The sequence below is a fragment of the Aquarana catesbeiana genome, linkage group LG10, assembly GCF_042186555.1.
Source record: "Aquarana catesbeiana isolate 2022-GZ linkage group LG10, ASM4218655v1, whole genome shotgun sequence".
Classification (NCBI taxonomy): Eukaryota; Metazoa; Chordata; class Amphibia; order Anura; family Ranidae; genus Aquarana; species Aquarana catesbeiana.
The window spans coordinates 120,047,201-120,059,705 of record NC_133333.1 but is presented as its reverse complement, the minus strand read 5'-3'; positions in this window follow the sequence as shown (position 1 = coordinate 120,059,705).

The following is a 12,505-nucleotide window of genomic DNA, read 5'->3' as shown; positions in this document are numbered from 1 at the left end:
AAATCATTATTCAACCAAAAAACTAATGTCAAAGCAATAACTCCAAAGCCAATAATAAATAACACGATATCTTCTCCGATTCCGCAACATGTCTGGTTGACGAACGGCCGTTCAGAAAAAAAACTTAAAAGCGTGAACTGAAAAGTGCAAAATGAAAAGTGCGAATCAACACTCACCAAACTTCTGCTAACACGAAATTAGCAGAAGGAGCCCAAAGAGTGGCGTTAAAGAGCTGAAAAACAACGTGGTACGTCACTACGTTCATATTTGTTGGCCGACAATTCCTTGCCGTTTGCATGCAAGACAAGTTTGGGCCAACGCCCTTTGGACAACAGTCCACGGTTTTGTTGGCCAACAATCCAATCGTGTGTATGAGGCTTTAGACTTAAATCCCAACATAAGCCTTTTTTACCTCAGCCCTCCAGTAACCCCTTCAATCCTCAGAGCCCAAACATGTATTTTTTTTTACCCTTTTCAGATGCCAAATTATGCACATGGCCCTCGTCCTCTCTTTTCATTGGTGGTTAGCCCTTTATGAAGCAGTGAGCAATGTTGTCTCTGCACTACTACACTAAGAGCAGTGCGCCAAGGTGATGCCCCATCAGGGTTTGAATAAAACTGAGGAGGACATCTTATGGCAGAAAGAAATTACTATGGGGAACAGCTCCAGAAAGAGGGTAAATATTCACATAACCATAAAGGCCAATTTTTCATATACAGTATTATGAATAAACGCACCATAGAAAAATCAACTTATATATTTTGGACAAACCATACTTAATCACACCGATATATTATAAAATAATATTGGTTCCTTAACCACTTGACCACTGGGCACTTAAACCCCCTTCCTAACCAGACCAATTTTCAGCTTTCGGTGCTCTCACATTTTGAATGACAATTACTCAGTCATACAACACTGTACCCATATGAATTTTTTGTCCTTTTTTTCACACAAATAGAGCTTTCTTTTGGTAGTATTTAATCACCGTTGGGTTTTTTATTTTTTGTGCTATAAAAGAAAAAAGACTGAAAATTTGGTAAAAAAAATGAATTTTTCTTTGTTTCTGTTATAAAATTTAGCAAATTAGTAATTTTTCTTCATAAATTTTGGCCAAAATTTATACTGCTACATATCTTTGGTAAAAATAAGCACAACTTGGTGTATATTATTTGGTCTTTGTGAATGTTATAGAGTCCAAAAGCTATGGTGCCAATATCTGAAAATTGATCACACCTGAAGTACTGACGGCCTATCTCATTTCTTGAGACCCTAACATGCCAGAAAAGTACAAATACCCCCCAAATGACCCCCTTTTGGAAAGAAGGCATTCCAAGGTATTTGAAAAGATGCATGGTGAGTTTTTTTGAAATTGTCATCTTTTCCCACAATTCTTTGCAAAATCAAGATTTTTTTTTTACTTTTTTTTTTCACAAAATTGTCATATTAGAAGGTTATTTCCCACACACAGCATATGCATACAACAAATTACACCCCAAAACACATTCTGCTATTACTCCCAAGTATGGCGATACCACATGTGTGAGACTTTTACACAGCCTGGCCACATACAGAGGCCCAACATGCAGGGAGCACCTCCAGGCGTTCTGGAGCACCCAGGCCAATATTTTTCTCCTACATGTAAAAATAATCATTTATTTGCTAGAAAATTACATAGAACCCCAAAACATTATATATATATATTTTTTTTAGCAAAGACCCTAGAGAATACAATGGCAGTTGTTGCAACTTTTTATCTTGCACGGTATTTGCGCAGCAATTTTTCAAACGCGTTTTTTTGGGAAAAAAAACAGTTTTGTGCTTTAAAAAAAAACAAAACAGTAAAGTTAGCCCAATGTTTTTGCATAATGTGAAAGATGAAGTTACGCCGAGTAAATAGATACCTAACATGTCACCCTTCAAAATGGCACACGCTCGTGGAATGGTGCCAAACTTCGCTACTTAAAAATCTCCATAGGTGACGCTTTAAAAATTTTTACTGGTTACATGTTTTGAGTTACAGAGGAGATCTAGGGCCAAAATTACTCCAACGTTCGCAGTGATATCTCACATGTGTGGTTTGAACACCGTTTTCATATGTGGGCGGGACTTACGTATGTGTTCGCTTCTGCATGCGAACACAGGGACAGGGGCGCTTTAAATTTTTATTTTTTTTTTATTGTTCATTTTACTTTATTTATTTTAGTTTGACACTTTTTTCCCCAAAAAAATTTTTGATCACTTTTATTTCTATTACAAGGAATGTAAACATCCTTGTAATAGGAATATGGCATGACAGGTCCTCCTTACAGTGAGATATAGGGTCAATAAGACCCCACATCTCACCTATAGGCTGGGAAGCCTTAAATAAAAAAAAAGGATCCTGGCTTCGATCGTAGCGGTGAGCCGGTAGAAGCACCGGAGGGTGGCAGGAAGGGGGGGGGTCCCCTCTTGCCTCCCATAAGAACGATCAAGCAGTGGAACAACCACTATGATCATTCTTATGGTGTAGGAAATCGCCGGCTGAAAAAGCTGATATCTGAATGATACCTGTAGCTGCAGGCATCATTCAGATATCCCCGCTCAAATTCAAGGACGTCATATGACGGCGGGCGGGAACTGGTTAAAAATTGTGGGGTATTGCGGGGTATTGCAGAGTATTGCGGGGTATTGCAGAGTATTGTGGGGTATTGCAGGGTATATTGCAGGGTATATTGCATTGCAGAGTATTGCAGGGTATATTGCAGAGTATTGCCGGGTATATTGCATAGTGCTGCAGGGTATATTGCAGAGTATTGCAGGGTATATTGCAGAGTATTGCTGGGCATATTGCAGAGTATTGCTGGGCATATTGCAGAGTATTGCTGGGCATATTGCAGAGTATTGCTGGGTATATTGCAGAGTAGTGCAGGGTATATTGCAGAGTAGTGCAGGGTATATTGCAGAGTAGTGCAGGGTATATTGCAGAGTATTGCAGGGATGGCTGAGCATGGAGGGATGGATGGATGTGACTGTATTTGTCACTGAGCAGCACCGCTGTGGGCTGCATGTGTAGTGCCCACAGCTGTGCTGCCATCCGATCCCTCCCCCTCTCCCCTCGCACTGTACCGATCGGTACAGAGAGGGGAGGGAGGAACCAGCGTCATGACATGACGCCGGTTTGTTGACATGTGATCGCTCCGTCATTTGACGGAGCGATCACATGGTAAACGGCCGCGATCAGCGGCCGTTTACCGTGATCCGCGAGGACCTGTCGGTCACGGAAGTTCTCGGGTGCGCGCCTCAGGGGGCGCGCGAGAGCAGGATTCTGGGATGACCTCCACCCAGAACTAGCCGACCGCGCTGCTGCCGTCTTTCGGCTATGGCCCAGTCGGCAAGTGGTTAAAAAGCAACTCTCCAGGCAAACTTTTTTTTAGTGTAGAGAAGAGTCATATTTTTATTGCCCTTTGTCAACATGGGGAGACTTCATTTCGTTTTATGTCCAGGTGCAGGGAAATTGAGAAATTCTTCCCACCAGAATCAATGATGGCAACAATTACCCAACTGGGGTTTTCACCCTTTCCCAATGTGCCTTAAAAAATATTTTATTATTGTCTGTGCCTGAAATGGAGTGGCTTGGGTTGCGTTTGTTGTTGAAAATGCACAGACAGGGAAGATAAAAGCATGGAAAGATGTTTTAAATGCCTACCTGCTTCTTTTTCTTAAGTGTTTTTTTTATTGACTTGCAATCTGCCTTGGACCCCTTTCACACTGGGGCAGTTGCCTGCAAACCGACCTGAAACAGCCGCTGCTGTATCTCCAATGTGAAAGCCCCGAGGGCTTTCACACTGGAGTGGTGCGCTAGCAGGACGGGAAAAAAAGTCCCGCTAGCAGCATCTTCGGAGCGGTTTATATACCGCTCCTTCACCACTCCTGCCCATTGGAATCAATGAGGTAGCGCAGCTATATCGCCGGCTGTGGTTTTTAACCCTTTCTCGCCTGCTAGTGGGGGATAAAATTGCCCCGCTAGCGGCCGAATACCACCGCTAAAATGCTGCTGATAATATCGGCGCTTTACCGTCGATGCACCTCCCGCCCCAGTGTGAAAGAGGCCTTAGAAAAAATAAAATACAATTTGACTACTCCAGAAAGTCAATTTCCTAGCACAACCCCTCCCTCTCTGCATGTCAGATGGGTTGATTTACTAAAACTGGAGAGTGCAAAATCTGGGGCAGCTGTGCATGGTATCCAATCAGCTTCCAATGTTTTATTGTCAAATCTGAATTGAACAATCTGAAGTTAGAAGCTGATTGGCTACCATGCACAGCTGCACCAGATTTTGCACTCTCTACTTTTAGTAAATCAACCCCATAGTCTTCTCCTCTTCTAAGAGTGTCTAATTGCTTTCAGAGCTGACCCAGTATTTCTGCCCCACCTCTCTCCTCCCTACAGAACATTTTATGTAGTTGGAAGGAATGAAGAGAAATACTATAGAGTGTCACTTACAGAAAACAAAAAGAGTTCTGAAGCGCTAAAACTGGCAGTCATTAGAAACTTTTGTCATGTCATAACAATTATGCAAGGAATAGCTGGACACTAGTGCAGCTGCAAACTTCTGGAAGAAAAGTAGACAACAAAAATAAACAAAAATGCAGCGCTCAATGGGACCAGTAGTAAAGAACTATTGCTGATGGTATAATCAATAAAGTTAATTTATTGGATGCATGCTGAGATTTGAAATTAAAAACAACTGTCAATGAAAAAATGAGATGATAAAATTATTAGACTTCATAAGCACAACTCATTATCATGGCTGAAGTAATCTGAAAATTAGTATATACGATACCACCATGACTTCCAGATGACAAGGGGTTAATGTCAGCAAGTGTGCTCCAAGCTCCGATCCTAATTGTCAGACCCAATGGCTTAATGTGCAGGGAGAAAAATATAGGTGGAGAGACACCGCTCTCTAAGGTGCACTTAGTGGCTGTATTCCGAATATCTATATATAGCCTAGTTTCCTGGTACTCCTTGTTTCCGGCTCTGACCCTGCCTCCCGGCTTCCGGATTCAGTGCGCACCATCCAAAGCGCCCTCCAGCACGCCAGGTTCCAACCAGCCTGATCAGCCAGCTTGACCGAGGTCGTTCAGAGGCGCGATCTACAATACACCTCCTGGATCACAGAGAGTCTGATATCCGGAATACAGCCACTAAGTGCACCTTAGAGAGCGGTGTCTCTCCACCTCTATTTTTCTCCCTGCACATTGAGCCATTGGGTCTGACAATTCGGTTCGGAGCTTGGAGCACACTTGCTGACATTAACCCCTTGTCATCTGGAAGTCATGGTGGTATCGTATATACTAATTTTCGGATTACTTCAACCATGATGATGCGTTGTGCTTATGAAGTCTAATAATTTTATCATCTCATTTTTTCATTGACAGTTGTTTTTAATTTCAAATCTCAGGATGCATCCAATAAATGAACTCTATTGAATATACCATCAGCAATAGTTCTTTACTACTGGTCCCATTGAGCGCTGCATTTTTGTTTATTTTTATAGAGTGTCATTGAATGACAGCTCTGAGTCTGCTGGGGCTGCTGGCAATATGTCCACTTACACAATTTACATGCTTTTATTGGTAAATATGCTACGTGAAGATTTTTGTTCAAATGAATAATCTAGCAACAGAGTCTTATAAATTAATTGAGATATGTAACAGCAAATCCAATCTGCAATGTCTACAGACGGATCATATGGTTTTCTGGAAACTCACCACTCTGAGAACAACAATCACACATCACATGTGAGCGTTGCACTGCTCGGGAGTATGTGTCATCACTCTGGGCTTTTCCAATTGCTAATTAATTGTAAAGTCCAAATGTTTGAGAATGGTTTAAAGGTGATTACAATGGTTAAGTCATATTTTTTAATCCTTTTTCAGGTTTACGCATTCCAAAACCAGGGGGCAAAAACAGGCCAGACCATAGCATTGTGCCCTCCCCATGTTAAAGACATGTGGCCTAGTATGGTTCAGGAGGGGGCTGAATGCTCACTGCCCTCCCCTTTACTGGCCAGCTAGGCTGTATGCCAAGCATTATTTTTTCTTCTTTGTTAGGGGTTCCCACTTAAAGACCATACCAGACCATCATTGAGGTTAAGGGTCTGGTTTAGATTTTGGAGGGGGGCCCATTGGTTGTTTTTTGCATTTGGATAACAGTTTGGTATAGATGCTGAGGGTTGAGGGATCTCTACCTGTCACTTTTTTTTTTTTTACAAACAGAACAAATCAGCCAGAAAATGTAATTTGGTGGCAATGCTACACAGGGCCTGTGCTACCATAAGCCAGCTTAGGCAGCTGCCTTATGGTGCCAGGAAGGGGGGCGTAAAATACCCAGCTGCTTGCATGGGTGGGGAGCTGGCTCCTCTCCTTTCATCACTCAGCACTCCAGCCCCGGTGTTAAGGTCAGATCTGAGTCCTGCCCGTCTGAGTCAGCTAGCAAGTCTGCAGCGTTAGATTCCCACACCCTCAATGGCTGCTAGGACCGCCAGCGTCCTAACAACCAGTTGCGTCACTTGTGCGCCCTGCCCTTTTCATTAAGTTCCCCTGCCCAGCTCCTGCCCCTGCAGTATGCTTCCTCTTCAAGCTCCCACCCCCTGCCTGCTGCAAGGACTTATCTATGGGGTCACTCTGATGGGGGCATCTTCTCTCTGATGGGATCCCTCTGAGGGGATACCTGCTCTCTGATGGGGACACTCTGAAGGGATACTTGATCCATGGGGACACCTGCTCTCTGATAGGGACACTCTGATGGTGGATGCCTGCTCTATAGGGTCACTCTGATGGGGATACCTGCTCTATGGGGTGACTCTGATGGGGACACCTGCTATCTGATGGGGACACTCTGCTGGGGACACCTGCTCTATGGGATTACTCTGATGGGGATACATGCTCTATGGGTCACTCTGAGGGGATACCTGCTCCATGGGGACACTCTGATGGGAACACCTGCTTTATGGGGTCACACTGAGGGAATACGTGCCCCATAGGGACACCTGATCTCTGATGGGGTCACTCTGATGGGGACACCTGCTCTATGGGGTCACTCTGAGGGGATATCTGCTCCATCGGGACACTCTGATGGGGAAACCTGCTCTTTAAAGGGTCACTCTGATGGGGACACCTGCTTTATGGGGTCACACTGAGTGAATACCTGCCCCATAGGGACACCTGCTTGCTGATGGGGTCACTCTGCTGGGGACACCTGCTCTATGGGATCACTCTGATGGGGAAACCTGCTCTATGGGGTCACTCTGGTGGGAACACCTGCTCTCTGATGGGGAAACCTGCTTTATGGGGTCACACTGAGGGAATACGTGCCCCATAGGGACACCTGATCTCTGATGGGGTCACTCTGATGGGGACATCTGCTCTATGGGATCACTCTGAGGGGATACCTGCTCCATGGGGACACTCTGATGGGGAAACCTGCTCTTTAAAGGGTCACTCTGATGGGGACACCTGCTTTATGGGGTCACACTGAGGGAATACCTGCCCCATAGGGACACCTGCTTGCTGATGGGGTCACTCTGATGGGGACACCTGTTCTATGGGGTCACTCTGAGGGGATACCTGCTCTCTGATGGGGTCACTCTGATGTGGACACCTGCTTTATTGGGTCACTCTGATGGGGACACCTGCTTTATGGGGTCACTCTGAGGGAATACCTGCTCTATGGGGACACTCTGATGGGAAACCTGGTCTCTGATGGGGTCACTCTGATGTGGACACCGGCCTTATTGTGTCACTCTGATGGGGACACCTGCTTTATGGGCTCACTCTGAGGGAATACCTGCTCCATAGGGACACTTGCTCTCTGATAGGGTCACTCTGATAGGGACACCTGCTTTCTGATGGGGTCACTCTGATTTGGACACCTGATGGAAGGGGACACACTGATGGGGACACCTGCTCTTAGGGTCATGCTGATGGAGACACCTGCTCTAAGGGGTCACTCTGATGGGGACATCAGCTCTCTGATGAGGTCACTCTGATTGGGACACCTGCTCTATGGGGTTACTCTGATGGGGACACCTGCTCTCTAAATGGGTCACTCTGAAGGGGACATCTGCTCTCTGATTGGGTCACTCTAATGGGGATACCTGCTCTCTGATTGGGTCACTCTGATTGGGACACCTGATGGAAGGGGGACTCTAAAGGTGACACCTGCTCTCTGATTGGGGCACCTGATGGAAGGGGGCACTCTGATGGGGACACCTGCTCTATGGAGTCACTCTGATGGGGACACCTGCTGTATGGGGGCACTCTGATGGGGACACCAGATCTATAGTGGCACTCTGATGGGGAACTGTGATGGGGACACCTGATCTATGGGGCAACATTAATGGGGACACCATATGTAAAGAGGCACTCTGATGTGGACACCTGATGTAAAGGGGCTCCCTGATGAGGGATCTGATGTAAAATGGGATTCTGAAGGGGATAATTATCATTCATTTTTTTGTAAATTGTACATGTCTAGTTTTTTGATAGACATACAATGATTACAATCTTTCTGTGTCGTAGCACAAAACTTGAGATTCGGACCTCGGCTAGAAGAAAGTTTTAGTGACCGGACCTCCTTGAATTTTAATTCAATACCCCTGCTCTAAGCATCAAAACCACTATAGCTTAGTGGAGCACAAATAAAGTGTATGCCATATGGGGTTGGGAGGTTGCATTGTGGAGGGGAGGAGGGTGGCAGGAGGATGGTTGGGGAAGGGAGCACCAAAATGCACCTTCACCTGAGTAGACAAAACTCCTTGCACCGGCCCTGATACTACAGATGCACCACTTCACATGTGGGTTTAAGGCACCCCCATAGCATAAGCATATTATTTAAAGAAATTGTGTTTTTTTTTAACTTTGGCCCTTAAGCCTTTTATAAAGACTCACTATCCACTAAACAGTATTTATTAAAACATTTTTTTGCATTGGTCTTAACAAAAGCTTGCAAATTGGAATTGAAAATGGGGTTTGGGTGCTATGTTTGGGGTTTATTGATTTTAAAAGTGTCCAGTGAACTTTGGCTTTGTTTGCTTATCACAACACAGGATTGGAGGGGAATTCTTCCAATGGGGACACCGGTTTGCACTTTTCCTCACTTTTAGGAGATTTAAACTCAATTCCTGTGTCTTCAGAAGAGAAAATTAAGTGAAATCTTGACAATGGGACACAGGCAGACAAAAAAAAAAGAAGTAAAAATAACAGAGGTTCTAACGATAATTTACACTATCCAAAACAGCCAACAATAATGAATTAATGTAGAAAACACATTTATAGAATAATTTAGAAAACACATATTCTTTATGATGTGTGCACTTTTTTCAATAAAAAAATTAATTTGCTTTTCAAAAATATGAGAACTCCCTGAAAGGCACTGGTGACGTAGCCCTCCCAGGAGGCAGCCGGGACGCACTGGCTACATCACCGATACCTTGGGAAAGGCACAAGTGAAAATAAAGAATTAACAAGTTTACATAAATTACAGCAGTTTTTATTATGAGTGTTATGTGTTTACTAATGAGCTTGCAAAGTGTGATGTAAATGTGCCTTCAATGTTTTGAGGGAAAGATCAACTTTAAAGAACTGAAGTTGTTTTATAATTCATCTTTTAATCGCTAAGAAAACTAAGTCCAAAGCTCACAAATGGCTTTTCTATGGAGCTTTTATCTGTTCTGCAACTTTAAAGATGGACTATATAGATCTGAGAATATGAAGTGCTGGGCATTTACAAAAAAAATACTAGTTCATCTAATTTATGCAGAGGATGAAAGCTTTGTATCTGTTTATTGGGCATGCGAATGGACTGGGTAAACTGTTCATATCTGTATTTATGGCATCAAAGCAGTATACTAAGTGTAGCACTACTGCCACTACAAATTTGCCCAGGTTCTTTTACCCATTGACTCAGAAAGCAGTTCTTTTTGGTGTTTTTTTTTTTTGGGAAACTTGGATAGGGTTGGGGATCTGAGTGGGATATTCCAAAAAGAACTATGTATAAAGTGAGAACAGTAAACTTCCTTCTGCAGAACTGTAAGCAAAGTCTTTGTAAAAGCAGACTGTGGACTTGGCTCTTTAGTAGTAGTAACTAAGGCACAGAAGCCTCCTCTTTTGAGCAATTAGAGCAGAGTCCCTTTATGAAGAACTCGATAGACTGAGCTCTTCAGGACACCAGCTGATGTCCCCTTTATACACATACAGCTGACTGTCTATTACAGGGGTCTCCAAACTTTCAAAATAAAGGGCCAGTTCACTGTCCTTCAGACTTTAGGGGGGCTGGACTGTGCCTAGAGGGAGGAAATAATGCCTGATCTTTGGTATTAGGGGGAATAATAGTTGGTGTTATTGGTAAGAATAGTGCCCTGTTGTTGTTGTCAGTGAAAGGAGTAATGCCCCATTGTTTGTGTCAGTGGCAGGAATTATGCCCCATTCATCCTCAGACACAGTCCTGGTGTATGTTGAAAGGATGATCCGCAGCAGCCCCGGGAATTCTGATGCCAGGTCCATATCTCCGCTGGGGTGACTGAAGTCTGCTATCCTGATCTTGGATCCAGGTGGAGGTTTAGATTTCCCAGACTGCAGGAAGCTTTCCCGCTGCTTGCCACCAATGTCACGGAACGTCCCACACTCCGCTTGAGTGCTTCCGTCAGCATACCGCTTCCTAAGTTCTGGAACACGAGTCCAATGGATCTGGCTATAGGAACCCCAAGAACTAGACAACACCAGTCTTGGAGTACATCAGGACTAACTTTTTATTTGAGATCTCACACACATTTATACAGCAGGGATGAGTCAAAGCTAACCTAATTAACATGAGCTAATTTACTACAAAATGTACCCAGACCAGATGACAGACTTGTGGGCACCGAGCTTCACACATTAATATAAACACAATAGCTGGAGCTAATTACAATTAACAATACAAACAACAATCTACCCCCTCCTCAGCCTAGACCATTCGTCTCCTAGCCAGTGCTGGAGGCTAATGTGATCAGCTCTCTCAATTAACATAAACACAGGTAGTTGGAGTTGATGACACCAGCATCTCCTCACAGGATGTGTCCCAACAGAATGAATCAGTCTTATCAGCAGGGGGCTGCTGGAGGAACCTCCCCTCCCTCTTCAGGGACACAGATCCACAGCAAGGAGTCCCCAACAGAATCAAACAACAAACAATATATACATATATACTTGACTGAGTCCGATTAGTACAGTTCAGACCGGACCTCCAATTCACCCCACAAAGAGCACCGTTCCATTGAAAATCCAGGGCCCATAATCAAAAGGCAACAGGCTTGCATTCAGTCCTCTCCAACAGCCTCTGTCCCGGCTAGGTCTGTGACAGTCCCCTTTATACACATACAGCTGACTATCTATTACAGGGGTCTCCAAACTTTCAAAATAAAGGGCCAGTTCACTGTCCTTCAGACTTTAGGGGGGCTGGACTGTGCCTAGAGGGAGGAAATAATGCCTGATCTTTGGTATTAGGGGGAATAATAGTTGGTGTTATTGGTAAGAATAGTGCCCTGTTGTTGTTGTCAGTGAAAGGAGTAATGCCCCATTGTTTGTGTCAGTGGCAGGAATTATGCCCCATTGTTGGTGCCAGTGGCAGGAATGATGCCTCAAGGGCCCAATAAAGCCAAGCAAGGGGCTGCATCCAGCCCTAGGGCACTGCTCTAGCATCAGAGCAGTGGCAGCAGCCCACAGTCTCTAAGGTCCCTCTCAGCAGTCTGTACTCACAAAATGTCCTTGAAAGTTGGTTGCCCTCTTCCAAAATGATACCAGACTAGATATTCATACAACCTTGCCTCAATCAGCTCTCTGCAAGTTCAGCAAAGCAGGCCCCCACCTGAGTCCTCAGCACCTTGCAAGCACATGCCAGGAAATCCTAAGGGGGCAAGCACCCCCCCCCCCCCCTTGTGGCTGTGTCACTCTCCTACAGGAAAAGACCTCAAAAGCTCTGTGTCTCAGAGTATTTACAGACTCCCAGCAGCTATCTGGGCCATCCTCCCAGGGATTGGCCATTGCTATATAAATATTTATGCTGCCCATTTGCCTTGCTCCACACCTATGTTCCAGAGAGATCCACAGTTCTCTAGAAAGCAGAGAGAGCATTTAAACCTGCAGCAGGTGAAATACCCAACAGGCAAGAACAATCAACACAGCTTCACAGATTACAGTGAGCACAACTAAATTAGCCTAACAAAACAGCTGCCCCACTGGATACAGTGAATCAGAACTAAATTGGCCTAATCCTAGCACAAATCTAGAAGGGTGATACATATTTCCTACAAATATTTCCACAAGTGCTTCTTCAAGTACAGTCAAAGTTAATATTGAAAGATTTTAAATGGAAAGACCCAAACCTATCAAAAATGTTTCCATGTCTAGACTACGTATCAGAACTGATTCATCCATCTAAGACATTGATCTTGTTCTTGTGTAATTTCCAACCTGTATA